The sequence below is a fragment of the Homalodisca vitripennis genome, chromosome X (assembly GCF_021130785.1).
Source record: "Homalodisca vitripennis isolate AUS2020 chromosome X, UT_GWSS_2.1, whole genome shotgun sequence".
Lineage (NCBI taxonomy): Eukaryota > Metazoa > Arthropoda > Insecta > Hemiptera > Cicadellidae > Homalodisca > Homalodisca vitripennis.
Window position 1 is genome coordinate 154,604,754 of NC_060215.1, and position 22,658 is coordinate 154,627,411.

Sequence of the window (22,658 nt, forward strand, 5' to 3'; positions counted from 1 at the left end):
ATTTATTCTTCCAACGGAATTACACCAGTAGTACTCATATATAAGTTAAAAAGAGTATAAATGATTAATAGCACTAATAATATTTAGATATATAATTAAATAACAAGCAGTGTTAAAAATATATAACCAACAAAACAAACGAATAAGTAAGAAATACAAGATATTAACCAATAATCAACAAAAAGGTAAAAAATTCAAAAACAATAATAAATAGTTATAATATAAAAACGAGTAACAATATAAATTTGTGGTGTATGATAGAAATATATACTTATTTAATAACAGAGCACAACCATTACTTGAAGTCAAGGCGTTTAAAACTTGCTTTGAGCTGAGTAAACCATTCCATTGCCTTTAGGGAGGCTGTGAACTGCTTCGCACAGGTTCAAAAGCTACTAATATACACTAGCACTCTGTAAAATAATTGTCCCTGCATCTAGTCTTTAAATAGACTCTTAGTTGCTCTACCGCTCTCTTATTTAATAACAGAACACAACCATTGCGTGAAGTCAAGGCGTTAAAACTTGCTTTGAGCTGAGTAAACCATTCCATTGCCTTTAGGGAGGCTGTGATCTGCTTCGCACAGGTTCAAAAGCTTCTAATATACACTAGCACTCTGTAAAATAATTGTCCCTGCATCTAGTCTTTAAATAGACTCTTAGTTGCTCTACCGCTCTCTTATTTAATAATAGAACACAACCATTGCGTGAAGTCAAGGCGTTAAAACTTGCTTTGAGCTGAGTAAACCATTCCATTGCCTTTAGGGAGGCTGTGATCTGCTTCGCACAGGTTCAAAAGCTTCTAATATACACTAGCACTCTGTAAAATAATTGTCCCTGCATCTAGTCTTTAAATAGACTCTTAGTTGCTCTACCGCTCTCTTATTTAATAATAGAACACAACCATTGCGTGAAGTCAAGGCGTTAAAACTTGCTTTGAGCTGAGTAAACCATTCCATTGCCTTTAGGGAGGCTGTGATCTGCTTCGCACAGGTTCAAAAGCTTCTAATATATACCAGCCCATTGTAACATAATAATTCCTTACATCTAGTGACCTAGGGGAGATCGTTTATCTCTTAAGACATAGTATGTGGTTATTCAGTTTTATTATTAAAAGATTCTACATTAGCAATATAAGTATGATGATTTTGAATGCTCAAATGCATAATTTAGCACCTTCAAATTTAACGCAATATCTTAAAGGGTTTACGTTGTAACACACGTGTAATTCAGTATTAATTACTTTTCAAATAACAGATTTTTAGTTTTAATGAGCAGGAAATAGTCAGGTGCTTTATATTTGTTTCCAAAATAAAGCCTGGCTGTTTCTCTAAGTTATATTATTATAACTGATACTTGGAACGCAATAATCATATTTGGTTTTCAATGATTTTTTTTTTGTGTCCCAAAATAGAAAGAGGAAAACATATTATTATCTATTGTGTTGAAAAGATTTTAAATGTACTGATTTCACTGTTGGTTAACCGTTCTCTTGAATTCATGATGTCCAACTCTAAAGCATTCACTTTACTCTTTTATAGAAATAATCGGCACTCAGCGAACCGTGGTTTACAATGTCTGAGTGTGGTTTCTCAGTTGTCTTCATCTCTTAAGACAAAAGCATTTTTAACGTGACAATTAAAAGTTTTGAAAAAATTTGTACAACTATTAATAAGTTTTCATGTAAATGATTTCTATGCCAAGTTGTCTTAAGTCAATGTACAGACAGACTTAAGGACTTAAAAATAAACATCTTTTTTGTATCTTATTTAGCTTTTAGATTTTGAATTTATTTGTTATTTATAAGTATTTTTACAACATTAGGAGCTTTTAGATTAGACAGATTTGGCTAAAACTTATACAATTTGATAAAAGTTAATCACAATACAATTAGTACATTTTTCACTAATACGTGCTTTAATAAGAAAATGTAAAGACTAACGATATAATGTTATTAGTTTACACTTATATTTTTAGGTAATTCTTACAAGATGCAATATTAAGATCTCCAACCAAGGCTGATTTCACTTAAGCTAAATATTTTATATTTTATCAATCAATTGCGTTAACTTTGTAAACAACTGTATACAATTGTCATACTGAGATCAATGAAGAGCAATGGGAATGGAATGTTCTGTGTGAGAACTAATTCTTAGCTAGTGAATATTCAACCACAGAGTAAATAAACTTGATGTTAATTTTAGAAGCCTGCATTATGCATCGTCCATGCGCCCTCTCTGACGAAAACGGTTAACCGTTTCTCTTGAATTCATGATGTCAATCTACAATTTTAGAGGTTACTTAAGAAAAATCCTTACATGTTCTTGAGTAAGTGTCACACAGAGAGATTGTTAAATACTGTTCGTCTGAGCGCAGACAAGCATCTCAAACTCAGCGATCTTATATTAAATTATTTTGGTTGTTATAGGACGTAACTGCAGTCTACTACTTTTGTAGCCCATCACTATTTAAACCTCCCTTACTTGCCTGGTTACAGAAGAAAATGTATATACAAGTCTATTTCAAGTGCTCAAAGTGTTAATTTTGTCTCTATCACTCTCAATAGCCGGATCATGTACTTATCCTTCTCTGCATGCTATGCATAGTTCACCTTTCTCATTGTTTTCTGCTGAAAATACATACATTTTCTTCCCTCTGTTTCTGATAGCCCTCCCTTTCTATTGTACGATTGAGGACCATTATTTTCTGGGTGCGTACTTTACTAGATACTGATGGATTACATATAAAGCAATACAACATTTATTTTCCAAGTCTGAAAATCGGAATGACAATGACAAATGAAGTGCGTAGACATGGTTAGAGAAAACTATGGACATTTGTATTGATTGGTTAAATATCAGTCAGAACTGTGTTTACCACAGCTGTGGCGCTAATTCCATTAAAATAACTGATAACATTTAATCGGTTTAATTTTGTTTACCACGAGGAGCGGTCATACGGCGTAATACATTTTAATCCTATTTTCCGCAGTGAACCGTGACTGCGAGTTTGTTAATGGTGCGGTCGAATGTTTATAATCCGTCCGTGTTTGTATGCAAATCCGATTAATCACAGAATTTGTCCTGCCTATAAATGTGATCATTCACCAACGGTGGTGGAGGGGGAGTTGTCATTGTTACATCAACTCTAACACTGTCACTGGATGTTATCATATACCACCGTTGTGAATCCAAATGTATACAGCATTTTTTTTTTGCTTTTGTCCTCGTGGAAGTAAATAAGAATGTTTGTCACGAATGATTTGAATAAAAAAAAGTTAAATATTGATAGTCGAGTGTTGTCATTTAATTGTTTTCTTCAATCAACATTTTAAACATATACTTCACTTTTATTCAATTTGTTTCAAATAGACACATTAAAATCTAATTTCATCTTTTTATTGCAGTTTTTGTGCAGTTTTGAAAAACTCTTTTGGCAATATTATTTTTCTGATAGACCCATATCTATGTGCACAGTCATCATTGTAGCTCATTTCAAGCAGTAATCTATATCCATTATTTTCTATTGGTGTACAAAGGGTAAAGAATGTAATTTCACCAGGTGAAGTTAAGACTAAGAATCCCTCTATGCCTCTACAAACGAAGTCTCGATTAGTTATATTGCTTTAACAAACTCAATTATACAATATATTTTATCTTAATAGTATTGGGTTCGTCAATTCTTCTTCCGTTACATTGGGTCTATGATTTCTTCTAGACTTGAAGAATAGAAATTGCTTTCAGAATGTATTTTTAAGCAGTATAGAAATATCACTAGTTTTCCTTTCGTTATCAAAATATATAAGTATTAATTTAGAGTGGGAATGGAAAAATAATTTTTTATATGTTTATATGACTTTAGTGCAGGTATGTACTAGGGGTAGACATGTCTGAGATGTACAAATATCAGTCCGGCCCCCCACGATATTGATCGCAGTCAATGAGCAGACGAATTACATGTTTACGGAATGCTTAAAGGCGGTAATTCGCTATCATATGCCAAATTTACATTGAACAGTCTCATATTTTTAGTTCTTATCGGGTCACCCTGAATCTTTTAAAAATTTAATAGGCTCTCTCACCAGGAAAACCAAATAAGGTTTAACAGAAATTTCATCACACTGGAGTAAAATATAATATAAGAATGGTATTAGGATTATACTCGTATACTGAGAAATATTCTCATATGCGTTAAAGAGATTATTTCTCCCCTGTTAACATGGCGCTTGCAGCTACAGGAAACAATAACCTTAACTCAGCGACCTTTATTCGGTGTAATGTTACATCCTAGATGTCCACTAATTTTGTTTGTTATTGGTCTCTAGTATTCCGTCGCTTCTCTTGGTGTACAATCCAACAAGTGCCATAGCCAAAGAACAAAACAATCATAGCTCACTCCTGATATGTTAGTTGACATTTTAGATCTCCGTTCACAAGCCTGCCAAGTTACACCGCTATTTAATTTCAGACCATACAGAAACGTTACACGGACAGTCATGATTTAACTCTGAGCTAATAGTATCAGCCAAGCTATAAAGCTCGATATCAGTTATTAATATCTCAAACCCTAATAAACAAAATGCTTGTAACGTTAGACGGGAACTCCGGACATTGAGGGCTCAAATTCAGGCCTTCAAATTTTGAAATATCTTCCAACATGAAAAAGTTCTTTATTTAAATGTCATCTTTGACAATAGAAGGATGACGAAGGAAATAGAGTATGTACAAACATTCGCGATGATTTAGTGACACAAACAATGTTTGTATATGACAATAAATCCTGTCGCCTTAAAAATAAAGTGTTCTCAATATTGTTTGGAGTGACTGTCTACAGGGAGAAAAAACAGTTGCATGTAGAAGCGGAACCAGATTTAGTGAATAAATATTATAAGTTATATAAGAAAGAACTAAATTTGAGGAAATAAGCATCACCATCATACCTTATTCAAATTGTTTGTAATCACACATATTAAAGTTTATAGGAAATCTCAATGAACTCATATGCCGCGAACTATTTATGTTGGGATAAACTGCTGTCCTACATACTAATTAAAATTATTGAAAGTTATGTGCACAGATTAAGCGATAATTGATGATTCAGACGTGATTATGCGGTTTTACACTCAACTAAAGCCTGGAGGGTGCAGTACCCGTAGAGGAGGGAGGGGGGGGGTGTGTAATAGGGTAACAATCGCCCGTGTTTGTTTAGAGTAACACAAATACCTCCACTCACACTGTTGTTACGTACCGACGTAGGTGGACACAACACGGTCATCCTTTATTGATAAACCTAACTGAGGTTACTATTCAGTTACAAGTTATATGTATAATAGGCACTTCCTTGCAAAAATCCAAATAATTCTTCGACAAATATTAAGTAATAAACGTTAGATATTGGTTATTATGAACATGGCAATCATTGTCTGAGAGTTTACGTCACATACTGTTAATATAAGCTATATAAAAATCAGGCAAAATGAAAAGTGAATGTTGTAAATTTTAGTAAATATAGTATATACATATATATATATATATATATATATATATATATATATATATATATATATATATATATTATTGTTTATTATTTATTTATTTATTTTTCTTTTTTATGGAAGAAAAATGAACAAAATTTAAAATAAATCTTTTAACATGCATCTGTTAGTAGCATTTATCTCACTATATGTGAAAGTAATTTCATAATTAATAAAATATAATACTATTTATGTTAAAAAAGGCATTTTCAGAGCAAATTATAATTACTTGTCTATTAGTGATAAGAGCCTCGAATCCTGTTATGGATAGGTCATTATCATGGGCTGACACATTCATTTTTGTAAAAGTAGTGATAAAAGGTTCCGTACTCAACATTTAGACTCTCAGTAAAAAGAAAATATGTTGCAATAACATTAAAAGGTGTAAGGAGTAGTTAAACCATTAATAGTTCGTATCAAATACATACAATTAAACAGGTAAAAGAGACGCTCCAAATCACCTACATGTCGTGTATATTCTGCAGGATTAGATTAATTATTCGAATCCGTGCCATCAACTCTCTCAATTCTTTGTTTGAAGGTTATTTTTGACGATGGAAGGATTGTGAAGGAAACAGGATTTTTCCGGACATTTGCCATCGTTAAGTGAAACAAGAAAACAGTAACACTACGTTTCGAGATCTGCAATCTGATCTCTTCTTCAGGTAAAGAACTAACCTAATACATAATTACAAACTAGGTTAAAATAAACAAATCTTACTAAAGCGTTGTGGCACGCCTGAGTCAGGAATCACAACCTACATGTTGTATGTCAACTTCACTAACACTAAAGACATGCACTTAATAAAAAAAAAAAAAAAAAAAAAAAAAAAACTATACAAAACACTAATCATTAAACTAAACTACGGAATACAGGTCACAATATGTCTTCACTCGTCTACTAACCATCTACGACTTTTTTTTTTTTTATTAAGTGCATGTCTTTAGTGTTAGTGAAGTTGACATACAACATGTAGGTTGTGATTCCTGACTCAGGCGTGCCACAACGCTTTAGTAAGATTTGTTTATTTTAACCTAGTTTGTAATTATGTATTAGGTTAGTTCTTTACCTGAAGAAGAGATCAGATTGCAGATCTCGAAACGTAGTGTTACTGTTTTCTTGTTTCACTTAACGATGGCAAATGTCCGGAAAAATCCTGTTTCCTCAACTCTCTCAAGTGAAGCGGGCCTGATGTATATTTAACGTGACGTCATGAAAAACGGTTAGATAAGCAAAACTACCTGACATTTTCCATCGGATTAGAAGCTAAAGCTGCAGGTCTGCTATGAATTACTATAGAATATTATATCAAAATCACCTACATGTCGTGTATATCCTGCAGGATAAAAGTCCTTAGACTAATTCTTGTAATCAACTCTCTCTTGTGAGGCGGGCCTGATGTATATTTAATGTGACGTCATGAACAACGGTTAGATAAGAAGGAAGATCCGACATTAGCCATCGGAGTAAAAGCTAAAGCCGCAGCACTACAATGGATGTTTTTAGATTATTACTTCTCGACTTTTTATAGTCTCTTTGTTACAACAATCGTGTATAAGCCGTATGCAGTGTATATTCATAATGCGTCCGTACGAATAACCACATTCTTTTGTTGCTGGGATTTGCAGAAATGATTAATTCCAAAGCTATATGCATGAGTTTTCTAGTTTGCTTTAACAGTTTTATATAGAATATTCATTAAATATAACTTTTAAACATTACTTATACAGATAAACCTTACGATTAAAATTATTTGTTCTTACAATCAGATTTTTATTCATATCTTGAAATTATATATATATATATATATATATATATATATATATATATATATATATATATATATATTGTTTTGAAGGGGTTAGAATCCATTATTTAATACAAATATTAAACTCTACAACAGTCATAATCGGCATTTTAGATAAGTGCTAATGCATAATCTGGGAGATACCACCTCTTTCAGATACCCTGTTTCGTATAAAACATTTTTACTTACACAGACTTACAGAGTTGCGTATTTGGTAAGTTTGAAACCATAAAACATAAAGAATGAAATTACAAGTAAACAACAACAATGTTAAGAGAAAGTGTCAAAGTCGTATAATAATTTTTCCAGGAACTGTATTCATGGACACGAGATTAAGGTCACGTAATTATATTCCCGTATATTTTTTATTAAATATTGTTTTAAAACAACAAGAAAGTTAAGAGAAATCGTCAAAGTCATTCAGGAATGTTTCCAGGAACTTCATTCGTAAACACGAGGTTAAGGTCACGTAATTATCTTTCGGCTTATTGTCTATTTGATATTGTTTTGAAACAACAACAAAGTTACGAGAAAGGGTCAAAGTTATATAGGAATGCTTCCAGGAACATAAATCATAGATACGAGATTAAGGTCACGCGATTATCTTTCCGCTTATTGTCTGTTTGAATTGCTATGAAACAACAACAAAGTCAAGAGAAATTGTCAGTCATACAGGAATGTGTCCAGGAACTGCATTCATAGACACGAGAATAAGGTCACGTGATTATGTTCTCGCTTATTGTCTGTTTGATATTGTTTTGAAACAACAACAAAGTCAAGAGAAATGGTCAATGTTATATAGGTATGCTTCCAGGAACTGCATTCATAGACACGAGATTAAGGTCACGTGATTATGTTCCCGTTTATTATCTGTTTGATATTGTTTTGAAACAACAACAAAGTCAAGAGAAATGGTCAATGTTATATAGGAATGCTTCCAGGAAATGCATCCATAGACACAAGAATAAGGTCACGTGATTATGTTCTCGCTTATTGTCTGTTTGATATTGTTTTGAAACAACAACAAAGTCAAGAGAAATGGTCAATGTTATATAGGAATGCTTCCAGGAACTGCATTCATAGACACGAGATTAAGGTCACGTGATTATGTTACCGTTTATTATCTGTTTGATATTGTTTTGAAACAACAACAAAGTCAAGAGAAATGGTCAATGTTATATAGGAATGCTTCCAGGAACTGCATTCATAGACACGAGATTAAGGTCACGTGATTATGTTCTCGCTTATTGTCTGTTTGATATTGTTTTGGAACAACAACAAAGTCAAGAGAAATGGTCAATGTTATATAGGAATGCTTCCAGGAACTGCATTCATAGACACGAGATTAAGGTCACGTGATTATGTTACCGTTTATTATCTGTTTGATATTGTTTTGAAACAACAACAAAGTCAAGAGAAATGGTCAATGTTATATAGGAATGCTTCCAGGAACTGCATTCATAGACACGAGATTAAGGTCACGTGATTATGTTCTCGCTTATTGTCTGTTTGATATTGTTTTGAAACAACAACAAAGTCAAGAGAAATGGTCAATGTTATATAGGAATGCTTCCAGGAACTGCATCCATAGACACGAGAATAAGGTCACGCGATTATGTTCCCGTTTATTATCTGTTTGATATTGTTTTGAAACAACAACAAAGTCAAGAGAAATGGTCTATGTTATATAGGAATGCTTCCAGGAACTGCATTCATAGACACGAGATTAAGGTCACGTGATTATGTTCCCGTTTATTATCTGTTTGATATTGTTTTGAAACAACAACAAAGTCAAGAGAAATGGTCAATGTTATATAGGAATGCTTCCAGGAACTGCATTCATAGACACGAGATTAAGGTCACGTGATTATGTTCCCGTTTATTATCTGTTTGATATTGTTTTGAAACAACAACAAAGTCAAGAGAAATGGTCAATGTTATATAGGAATGCTTCCAGGAACTGCATTCATAGACACGAGATTAAGGTCACGTGATTATGTTCTCGTTTATTATCTGTTTGATATTGTTTTGAAACAACAACAAAGTCAAGAGAAATGGTCAATGTTATATAGGAATGCTTCCAGGAACTGCATTCCATAGACACGAGAATAAGGTCACGTGATTATGTTCTCGCTTATTGTCTGTTTGATATTGTTTTGAAACAACAACAAAGTCAAGAGAAATGGTCAATGTTATATAGGAATGCTTCCAGGAACTGCATTCATAGACACGAGATTAAGGTCACGTGATTATGTTCCCGTTTATTATCTGTTTGATATTGTTTTGAAACAACAACAAAGTCAAGAGAAATGGTCAATGTTATATAGGAATGCTTCCAGGAACTGCATTCATAGACACGAGAATAAGGTCACGTGATTATGTTCTCGCTTATTGTCTGTTTGATATTGTTTTGAAACAACAACAAAGTCAAGAGAAATGGTCAATGTTATATAGGAATGCTTCCAGGAACTGCATCCATAGACACGAGAATAAGGTCACGCGATTATGTTCCCGTTTATTATCTGTTTGATATTGTTTTGAAACAACAACAAAGTCAAGAGAAATGGTCAATGTTATATAGGAATGCTTCCAGGAACTGCATTCATAGACACGAGATTAAGGTCACGTGATTATGTTCCCGTTTATTATCTGTTTGATATTGTTTTGAAACAACAACAAAGTCAAGAGAAATGGTCAATGTTATATAGGAATGCTTCCAGGAAATGCATCCATAGACACGAGAATAAGGTCACGTGATTATGTTCTCGCTTATTGTCTGTTTGATATTGTTTTGAAACAACAACAAAGTCAAGAGAAATGGTCAATGTTATATAGGAATGCTTCCAGGAACTGCATTCATAGACACGAGATTAAGGTCACGTGATTATGTTACCGTTTATTATCTGTTTGATATTGTTTTGAAACAACAACAAAGTCAAGAGAAATGGTCAATGTTATATAGGAATGCTTCCAGGAACTGCATTCATAGACACGAGATTAAGGTCACGTGATTATGTTCTCGCTTATTGTCTGTTTGATATTGTTTTGGAACAACAACAAAGTCAAGAGAAATGGTCAATGTTATATAGGAATGCTTCCAGGAACTGCATTCATAGACACGAGATTAAGGTCACGTGATTATGTTACCGTTTATTATCTGTTTGATATTGTTTTGAAACAACAACAAAGTCAAGAGAAATGGTCAATGTTATATAGGAATGCTTCCAGGAACTGCATTCATAGACACGAGATTAAGGTCACGTGATTATGTTCTCGCTTATTGTCTGTTTGATATTGTTTTGAAACAACAACAAAGTCAAGAGAAATGGTCAATGTTATATAGGAATGCTTCCAGGAACTGCATCCATAGACACGAGAATAAGGTCACGCGATTATGTTCCCGTTTATTATCTGTTTGATATTGTTTTGAAACAACAACAAAGTCAAGAGAAATGGTCTATGTTATATAGGAATGCTTCCAGGAACTGCATTCATAGACACGAGATTAAGGTCACGTGATTATGTTCCCGTTTATTATCTGTTTGATATTGTTTTGAAACAACAACAAAGTCAAGAGAAATGGTCAATGTTATATAGGAATGCTTCCAGGAACTGCATTAATAGACACGAGATTAAGGTCACGCGATTATGTTCCCGTTTATTATCTGTTTGATATTGTTTTGAAACAACAACAAAGTCAAGAGAAATGGTCAATGTTATATATTAATGCTTCCAGGAACTGCATTCATAGACACGAGATTAAGGTCAAGTGATTATGTTCCCGTTTATTATCTGTTTGATATTGTTTTGAAACAACAACAAAGTCAAGAGAAATGGTCAATGTTATATAGGAATGCTTCCAGGAACTGCATCCATAGACACGAGATTAAGGTCACGTGATTATGTTCCCGTTTATTATCTGTTTGATATTGTTTTGAAACAACAACAAAGTCAAGAGAAATGGTCAATGTTATATAGGAATGCTTCCAGGAACTGCATCCATAGACACGAGAATAAGGTCACGTGATTATGCTCTCGCTTATTGTCTGTTTGATATTGTTTTGAAACAACAACAAAGTCAAGAGAAATGGTCAATGTTATATAGGAATGCTTCCAGGAACTGCATTCATAGACACGAGATTAAGGTCACGTGATTATGTTCTCGCTTATTGTCTGTTTGATATTGTTTTGAAACAACAACAAAGTCAAGAGAAATGGTCAATGTTATATAGGAATGCTTCCAGGAACTGCATCCATAGACACGAGAATAAGGTCACGCGATTATGTTCCCGTTTATTATCTGTTTGATATTGTTTTGAAACAACAACAAAGTCAAGAGAAATGGTCAATGTTATATAGGAATGCTTCCAGGAACTGCATTCATAGACACGAGATTAAGGTCACGTGATTATGTTCCCGTTTATTATCTGTTTGATATTGTTTTGAAACAACAACAAAGTCAAGAGAAATGGTCAATGTTATATAGGAATGCTTCCAGGAACTGCATCCATAGACACGAGAATAAGGTCACGTGATTATGTTCTCGCTTATTGTCTGTTTGATATTGTTTTGAAACAACAACAAAGTCAAGAGAAATGGTCAATGTTATATAGGAATGCTTCCAGGAACTGCATTCATAGACACGAGATTAAGGTCACGTGATTATGTTCCCGTTTATTATCTGTTTGATATTGTTTTGAAACAACAACAAAGTCAAGAGAAATGGTCAATGTTATATAGGAATGCTTCCAGGAACTGCATCCATAGACACGAGATTAAGGTCACGTGATTATGTTCTCGCTTATTGTCCGTTTGATATTGTTTTGAAACAACAACAAAGTCAAGAGAAATGGTCAATGTTATATAGGAATGCTTCCAGGAACTGCATTAATAGACACGAGATTAAGGTCACGCGATTATGTTCCCGTTTATTATCTGTTTGATATTGTTTTGAAACAACAACAAAGTCAAGAGAAATGGTCAATGTTATATAGGAATGCTTCCAGGAACTGCATTCATAGACACGAGATTAAGGTCACGTGATTATGTTCCCGTTTATTATCTGTTTGATATTGTTTTGAAACCATATAGCTGCTCTAAGAAGACTTCATTGGACTTCCGCAAAGGGACTTTAATCCGTTTCAGATAAATGTAAAATTAAAAAGAATACGAAAAGTTTGGTGCTAAAATTTAGTCAGGGAACAGTGATTCAGGAGTATGAATACTACTTAGTGAGAGAGTTTATATCGTTTAACTGAATTTCCAAAATAAATGTTTTGGAATACAGCACAGAACAAATTTGATTCAAGACTATACAAATAAGTCCAAGGAGTCTAAGAAAATACATACATAAAGCACATTATTGCATAAATGATTATTTACATGTATAGGTTTTCATAATTAATACAATCTCACTAAAACAGTGTGGATGCAATCATTTATTTAATATCGACTACGAGGTGTTTCACAGTTATACCTGATAACTCTAATATCCATAAATATGTTATAGAGTTACTACTTCTTGAACCACTACTCTCACACATTTTTTGGTGGAGAGTTTTCCTGATTAACGCCATGTTAATAAAATAATGTATTTCTGGTACTTTACGTAACCTGTGCACAGGTAACTCATAAATTCAACATCTCTATTGACTACTGACCAGTCATTGTGACGTTGTATAACGTCAGGCTTAAGCAGGAGTAATTAATTGGGTCGAAATGTGTGCATGATTATCTTAGTGCGCAGGTAGTAGAGTGCAATCTGAAATAGTATTAAGGCCTTAAGTTCAGATTAAAGGAGACAATTATAATCTATAAAATCACAAATCGCGAGTAACATTATGCGAATAAAATGAAATGGATATATAACGTAATTAATTGAGCATATATCAACACAAAAACTGCAAAGCCTATGTATTAAAAATTAAACGAATAACAATGCCATAAATAATCTGGCCAGGCAATGTTATTGTACTTGCGAGAGAATGTAGACGCCAAGCCATTGGACCCAAGTGGGTTCCATTATCAGGTCACACGGTTTGCTACACAGGCAAACTTTTTTAATTAGTCGCTGCAGAAAGGTGTCAAACCACTTACACAAATTAGCTAATTTAGTTACAAGAGAAAGAGATCACGCTTAGAGCTGTTATAATTTTATCGAACTAATGTGGACACCAGAACTTAATATAATCTAATATGTAAAATATTTTTTTATTTTAATTCTTTTTAATATAAGATGTCTAAAGTCTGTTTTAAAGAAAGGATTTTTTTAATTCAAACAATATTTCTGAAATATTCAAAAACGTCCTAGAAATAACAATTATTCCTAAACTGATTAACTTAATACTGATTATGATTTCCATTTATAAAAATATGTATAAACACTTCTTTGAGTAGTAAAATGATTATTTCTTTATTGTATACTGGAATAATTTAGTTAGTAATATTAAAATGGAGCTAATATGACAACTTTAACTTTGAATTTGCTCTTGCTTATTTTATAAATTTAACTTTACTATACTTTATACTATACTATACTTTATAAGTTTAAAGAGCTTAAAATGTTGTTTAAAACATGTTTTACTTTTTGCTTGAATAGTTATGAAGCCAGAAAAAAGTTTAAATACATAAGTTACAAATTTTATGATTATGAGCTTTTTGCCTCATATTGGATTTTAAAATATGTTGTATATGATAATTTTGTATGTTTCCATATTTGGTATTGAATTTCAAGTAGATTTTTTTACATTATCATACTGGTTATAAAAAAAATTAGTTTATTATGAAAATAAATATAGAACAAATATCAATATTTTCAATACAAATTTTATCATACCCAAAATCTTTCTTTTTACGGTCTTTCAAAAATGATCATTTCATTTTGATTTTAAGGGTTTGTTATTTTAGGGGAACCCACTGTTTTAAGCGATCCCTTTTTGCACAAATGGTTTGAGACACCTTCCATTTTGATAGAAAAACAAATGATTGAATACAATTTATATTGTTTATAAAGTCTTATAAATTTGTACGATATAATTTTAGCCCTAAATAATTAAGTTATAATAATATGACTTCGCTTAATGCGTTAGGGGGTTTTTTAATACACTTGCTGTTAAGAAATAAATAGGTTGAGTATCTAAAGGAATATAATTATAAACATTACTTTTACTAGTAACATATTTTCAGCTTTACAAAAATAAAATCAACTGTCAGAATCGCAATAAAAATAAACTCACCATCTCACAGATGTTTGGACATTAGGTTTAATACATTACAGTTTAAAAAAAACACGTTATAACTACGTAAATATAAAACAAGTATGAAATATTAAAACAATGATATGTGAATTTATAATCATACAATATATAATCATACACTTACGCTCCCGTTTGACACTCCTACTAAACTATCACAACTGACCTATCATCTCTGGATATTCTTTGTAATATTCATTGTGGCGATCTGTTTTTCAGCTGTATACTGTCCATCCTCAAAGATTATAAATCTAAGCTGGAAACTCAACAAGCAGAGTACGTGTTACAGTTGTTACAGTATAAGGACGATTGCGTTAAGGAAAAGTGTACTGTTCACATGTAGGACTTGGATTTGTTAGTCTCTAACTCAGCGTTTAAGTCTGATTCCTTAGACTCTGCGTTAATCAGGTTCTCATGTTTAAAATCATATCGCTATGGAATGGATGCTTGTTTAAAATATAGCATATACCTAAAATCCTCAAATTGAACTGTGGAATAATATTCTAATATTTGTATTAAATTATATGACTATTAGGATATGTGTTTCGTAAGATTCCAAGCGCAATTTAGTATTCCAACAAGTATACTAAGAATATCCAATACGCCTATATTTTTCTTCTGACAAGACTCCATATCAAGATTTTCAAATATTGTTTTAGTATAAATATATTAGTATATATTCATTTCCAAGCGTCTAATTAAAAGCAAATTACTCCATTGTGATATTGGGATTTTCCTAAATGTATAAATTATTCGAGGTTATGGAACATCCTAAATATCAGGTTATATTTTTCATTTATAATATTAAGTTTGCAAGGATCATTCAAACTTACATTACTATAACAATAAAATATATCCATGCGAGCTCTGGGTTCTCAGCTTTGATCATTGTTGCGAGACAACTGCGCAAGCCTCAATTCCTAACTAACGTAATATCTCAATACTCCAACGAATCATTGTTTCAAATATTTTTATAAACGTCTTTTCTAATGTAAGTTTCTTTCTGTATGCCCTACTTGATGTACCCCAATTTTTTAATACGGGGACCTTCTTCACCTTCTGTTTTTATACGCTACATTCTGTCATAAACATCTTATTCTTAAAAAATCCTTGAAATTTATTTATTTATTTCAAATTGATCCATTTAGTAGCATGAAGTCACTTTCTTGGACTAAGTAGTATTTTTTCTTACATAGTGAATTTCACGTTGCAGTTTAATTATTTTAAAATTCGGTTTAAATCCAATTTTATTTCTTGATCTGGTTGATCTTCAAAGGTAACTTGGCTTCGTTAATTTAATTACATTTTTGGGCATTAGAATTGTTTCATAAATTTAGTTGTACACTGTTAAAATCCTCGTTCGAACAGAGTGTTGTACGTTTGTGCACAGTTAGTGCACAATCATAAATCTGGAAAATACCGTTTTCATATAATCCTATTTTTTATTCCAATTAATCTTTTTCATAACGACTCCTAGGAATAATAAATCAATAAATAAAAGTAAATAATATAAATATAATAATTTTTGGGTTTCTTTTCCCATTGAGTAGCTATAAGGAACTAGAATTATAATCTTTCCTTTATTGTAAAATTTACCGCTCGGATTGCTACATTTGCTTAAAACATACTCTTCTAATAAATTAAAAAAATACAATCACTATGCATAAAAGCATCAATTTAGTTTCTTATTTTAAGAAACTGTATAAACTAAAGACTTGCAGTATCTGGTACGCTGCAACCAAATTTGAAAATGTGAGGGTTTTACTTTAAAGATCAAATGTAAATGGATATATTTAGTATTTTGTTTAAGTAGTACGGTGTGATTTGTTAAAATAACAATAATATTTCAAGTAAAATTATTTCATGGTAGACAAATACTTGTAAATAGATAAAGTTAAAATTAATTCATATATCTGTACATGTAATAATAAACTTGTTAAACACTATAGGAGTACGCGTGTACAGTAATACACATAAGTATCATATAAGAAGAGCGTGGCGTAACGTTGTAATCTGATGATTTTGCAAGAAAATCAACCCTGCAAAATTCTCTATTACTCTCTATAGTAAAACTATCATCAAATTACAACGTTACGTCACGGTATTCTTATATGATATTTACGTGTATAAGCGCGTGTACAGTAATACACATAAGTATCATATAAGAAGAGCGTGGCGTAACGTTGTAATCTGATGATTTTGCAAGAAAATCAACCCTGCAAAATTCTCTATTATTCTCTATAGTAAAACTATCATCAAATTACAACGTTACGTCACGGTATTCTTATATTATATTTACGTGTATAAGCGCGTGTACAGTAATACACATAAGTATCATATAAGAAGAGCGTGGCGTAACGTTGTAATCTGATGATTTTGCAAGACAATCAACCCTGCAAAATTCTATATTATTCTCTATAGTAAAACTATCATCAAATTACAACGTTACGTCACGGTATTCTTATATGATATTTACGTGTATAAGCGCGTGTACACGCGTTTTCCTATACTTTTTCACAAGTTTATTATAACACATAAAAATATATGTATTAATTAAAATTTTATTTATTCGCAAATGTCTATCAACCAAAAAAAAATTTAATTGAAACATTATTGTTAGTTTAAACAAGTCTTACCCCACTACGTAAACAAAAAACCTAAATATATCCATCAAAATTTGATCTTTAAAGTAAAACCACATTTTCAAATTTGGTTTCAGCGTACCAGATACTGCAAGATTGTAATAGAAAATCTTTGTTTCGTTATTCAAGTGGGGAAGTAAATTAAGGTCAAATACATGTTTATTTTGTACGTATACATTTATTGAGTACTGGCTCGTGGTATTCGCATTGAGGTTGTCAGACGACTTAGTTATTTTCCATTTCCAGCCAGAAACGTCGGTTGTTATCGTGTTGTTTGTTGTTGCTCTTGTTGTTTGATTGTGTCATTTGGACTTTGTCCCAATTAGGATTAGGCACAAGTATTAATATCTTGTATTATGATACATTGTGTTGATATTTGTATTAATCCTTATTAGGGTATTTAAGAGCACATATAAGTCTCAATACGGGAATAAACTGTTGAATACACAGGAAACCGTCTAACAAATACAACGTTTCTTCCCAAGATCTTAGTTTTACGTGTCCCAATGGTGATGGATGCACTTTTAAAAATATGACTATCTGACAACGGTAATTTTTTATTATTTATATTCTATATAGAGTTTCTCATATTATGAAATATGTGTCATGAGAGTCACACATTATTATGAATGTAAAGTAAAAGGTTTTGATTTTCCAATCAATTAAAATATATTTGAACTGTTATATGTTTATTAAGTTAATGACAGATTATTACAAACCATTCCTACAGTTCATGAACTTAACTAACCGAGCAATAAAATATAACCACTTTATCACCTTTATAACTTCAGATATTAAAACAATTTTACTTAAAAAGAAGAGAAATCCAAAATAATGGAATGTATTGGTTTGTTAGGTCCCTTTGGATTGGAATTGGCCAACACATTAACTGGACACATTCAACGTTGTTTTTTTTAAATTTTTGTACCTATTATGTGACAGAAAAATAAAAATATGCCAAGATTTTGTGTTTTTGTACTTAAATTCCCACTTTAGTTACAATTTTTAATTTTTTTGATGCATTAGGAGACACAAAATAATAATTTTTTAACGTTTTTGTGTCAAGTGATTAGTAAAGAGTAAAAGTTGACCAAAAAAGGTTTATGAACACAATACAGTATTTATTAGTATAAGAAGTGTACTTCTTTCTTAAAGAAGTTACACGTATACATTTTAATCTACTTAGTGTACATCTTTATTCCTTATTGCTGCATGGTTTATTGCAGTATAGTAAACTTTTAAAAAGATCTTTGATTGATTAGCAAAACTGGAGAACGGTGTAGAGAGGAATAAAAATAATTATATATTCAAGATAACATAAATAATGGGACTAACTATATTGTAAAACGTTCTACATGGTGCTCCATTGATTGCTCTACTTAATTAATTATCCTTTAAATCATAGTTTTAATTTGCATTTCTATTAAAATGTGGATGTGTTAAACTTGCATTACTCACAACTGACTCTTCAATACGATCACAGGCACTACAGTCCTCTGAGGCTCTAGCTCTCAGAGTCTGACCTTATCCCACAGCAGAAATACAACACCCCAAGCCCTTCTGAGGGACATCGGTTGTAATATCAGCACAATGTGGTACATGTCCATGGGCTGGAACTATATACTAGTTTGGGTGATATTCATACAGTATACATGGACAGCAAATCACTATACCCCGGGTTTGCGGTGGCAGTGTTTACATGCAAACTGTCTGAATAACGCCCCCGGGAAAATAGTGACATCACATCGTTTACCATGGACTGATATTCCTACCCTTCTGTCACAACACTACCACCCCCTTCTTGCTCTTTTCGACTATAAACTGACATTTTAAGGAACTTTGGGGGAAAACTTATGTATACATTTTGAAGACATTTCCAACACTTTTATTTCCCTTTTTTTAATAGAGAGGGATTTACCTACACCGTATAGGCTAATATTTACAATTATGTTTTATTAGAGTAGGATTTAATTTCACTACTTAAAATATTTCATTGCGGTATTCATGTGCACGGTGCTATACACTGGCTTGACCTGTACTTTGATCCCCGTCGCAAGATATTGGTGATATTCCTCTATTGGCCTACTGACATGGTGGGAAATCTGATCGTTGAGGATAGTATAGGCTGGGCACGGACTTCAGCAGTATAGCGTGGTATTTCTTCTCCATATGACCTAGTCACTCGTTCTAGACAAAGTGCAGGCTTTTTTGCCTATTTATAAAAACCCTTTAGTAGTATGATGACTAGATTAGTATATGCTATGACCTAGCCTGAGAGCCTTATCCCTCAACAAAGTGCAGGCTTTTTATAAGTCCATTTATAAAAACCTTTACTAGTATGACGACGGAGAGGTAGCCAAGATGTTCTACGAACAGTGTATTTTTCTCACGTTGTTTTTGAGGTACGGGTTGATGTTCTGGAATCCACCCAGCGTGGTAAATTTCAATAGAGTATTTGTCCTCCAGAAGTGGTGTCTGTTAATCATCTCAGGACGTAGGAGGTTCGAGACTTGTAAACCTCTTTTCGGTGGATTAAAATTCCTTACTCTGGCGGGTCTGGTCGGGTACGAGCTATGCTCTTTTGTTAAGGGTAACCCAGGGCTTTTTGTAAGCAATGGATACTACCATCAGTATCCGACCAGATCAAGAGAGCTGATATCTGTGGCTGCACATAGTACCAGCGCATTTTAGTGGAGTTCATACCACTTGGGTGCAAAAGCTTTCAATGTATTACCATTAAATATTAAAATGAGCACAATTTACGTGTATTTAAACAAAAACTAAAGATACACTTTCTTGATAAATATTGCTAAGTAAAAGATTGGTTAGGTTAGATATAGCTCTTAGTATTTTACGTGTAATGCAAATATGTATTTTGAATTTACGAATAAAGATCTTAATTCTTGAATCTTGAGGTATATGTTATGACCTAGTCTGTTATTCCTCAACGAAGTGCGGGCTCCTTTACTCCTTTACAAAACCCGTTACTATTATGCCGGCAGATTGGTATATGTTATGACCAAGTCTGAGAGCGTTAATCCTCAACAAAGTGCGAAACCTTTTACCCCCTCATAAATCCAGTTAGTAGTATGCCGACGGAGTGATATACGCTATGACCTAGTTTGAGAGCGTTAACCCTCAACAAAGTGCAGTTCTTTGCCCATTTGTAAAACCCCGTCAGTTTGGGATAGAAAGGTGGAACTCTTTTAATCCCGGGTTCTACCACTAATGCTAGTGACTGTTCTGGAGCTCTAGCGGTGACACTGCTCGTCTACCCATGGACATCTGTCGAGTTCTGATCTCTATCCAAGCCAGGTGTACCGCCCTTTGTGCCAGGCCTGTAGCGATAATGACGTCAGTAAGTCGGCATCGGACCATATGAAAATCTGTTTTTTACCGATATTGTTGCCTTTGTTCATAACCTATCTGTTAATTCATTTCTAAATTTGAAAAGTATTCAAATATGTAAATAACTGGCATATTCAATGAAGATAACAAATATTTAGTAGTACAAATGTATCTGTTGCTTTGTTAATTAAATGTTCAATAAATGAACAAACGCTTCTAAATTGTCGTAACTAAATTAAACATTTATTAAATTATTGAAGCATAGCAATACAATGTTGCAATACGTTGTATGCATTAATTATACTCTTACAGAATAACTCTTTACATATGCCGCTAAACTTTTTCTTAGCGAAATAAATAACACCCTATACAATGCGCGATAGGGTTACCTGCAAAATATCCAAGCGGTATGAGACAGTTGTACACAATATTGTAAAAACATCTAACGACCTAAGAAACCAATACAAGCAACAAATCTAAACAAAACAACAAACACAACAAATAGCCTGTTGTATAAATCTCAACAGGCTATTAATTATTACACTATAAATTTCTTTGAGTACACAAGTTAAAAGAGTTATTGTTATATTTTAATTTGAATATATTACATATATAATATTTGTAATACGTACAGTTAGGGTAGGTTCTAGTTTCAGTCTTTAGAATAAGACTCCTTGCTATAATTTAAAACAGTTCAGGGCATCGCAATGTAAACAATCGATGAGCCAGTTTGATGAAATTTGGCTTTATCGTCTGATATGACGGTTTTTTTCTTATTGGTAGATTGATATCGCGTGACGTCGGTCTGTTCATCCTAACGTCGGTTGGAGGACCAAGCCAGCAATGCGCCTCTGAATCTTGTCTCTGTAGAACTGTAGGCGTTCATCCAAAACAATGGGTTCGCTGCCGTGTTCTCTAACTCATTAGCAATATGATGGTGCCGCTCTAAACTTTGTCTCGATACGTTCAGTCAACCGCAGTTCGGCAGTGTGCTGTAGTCGCTGTGGAAATCCTCTCGATTACAACTCGTTAGTGCGCAAAACACACATGAACAAGTATCCAACCTTGATACCAGTGACTGTTATAGTTAAGTGAAAGAAGTGTTGTTAGTGTTCGATAGACAGATGGACAAGTATCCAACCTTGATACCAGTGACTGTTATAGTGAAGTGAGAGAAGTGTCGTTAGTGTACGATAGCCAGATGGACAAGTATCCAACCTTGATACCAGTGACTGTTATAGTGAAGTGAGAGAAGTGTCGTTAGTGTACGATAGACAGATGGACAAGTATCCAACTTTGATACCAGTGATTGTTATAGTGAGGTGATAGAAGTGTCGTTAGTGTACGATAGACAGATGGACAAGTATCCAACCTTGATACCAGTGACTTTTATAGTGAAGTGAGAGAAGTGTCGTTAGTGTACGATAGACAGATGGACAAGTATCCAACTTTGATACCAGTGATTGTTATAGTGAGGTGAGGGAAGTGTCGTTAGTGTACGATAGACAGATGGACAAGTATCCAACCTTGATACCAGTGACTGTTATAGTGAAGTGAGAGAAGTGTCGTTAGTGTATGATAGACAGATGGACAAGTATCCAACCTTGATACCAGTGACTGTTATAGTGAAGTGAGAGAAGTGTCGTTAGTGTACGATAGACAGATGGACAAGTATCCAACCTTGATACCAGTGACTGTTATAGTGAAGTAAAAGAAGTGTTGTTAGTGTATGATAGACAGATGGACAAGTATCCAACCTTGATACCAGTGACTGTTATAGTGAAGTGAGAGAAGTGTCGTTAGTGTACGATAGACAGATGGACATGTATCCATCCTTGATGCCAGTGACTGTTATAGTGAAGTGAGAGAGTGTTCTAAGTGGCCTGTCAACATGTTTCAATTTATTAACCCTTAAGCCCCATACCCATTGCAAAAAACCTTTTACAATCAGAATACATTTTTCCGTCACCAAGCCGTTCGGTTGCGTTATACGTGAAGTCTTGTTGGGCAAACTTCAATGTTATGTTGTGCGTGGCCTCAGTCTGACACTTTAAATCGTACGAATCTAGAAGGAG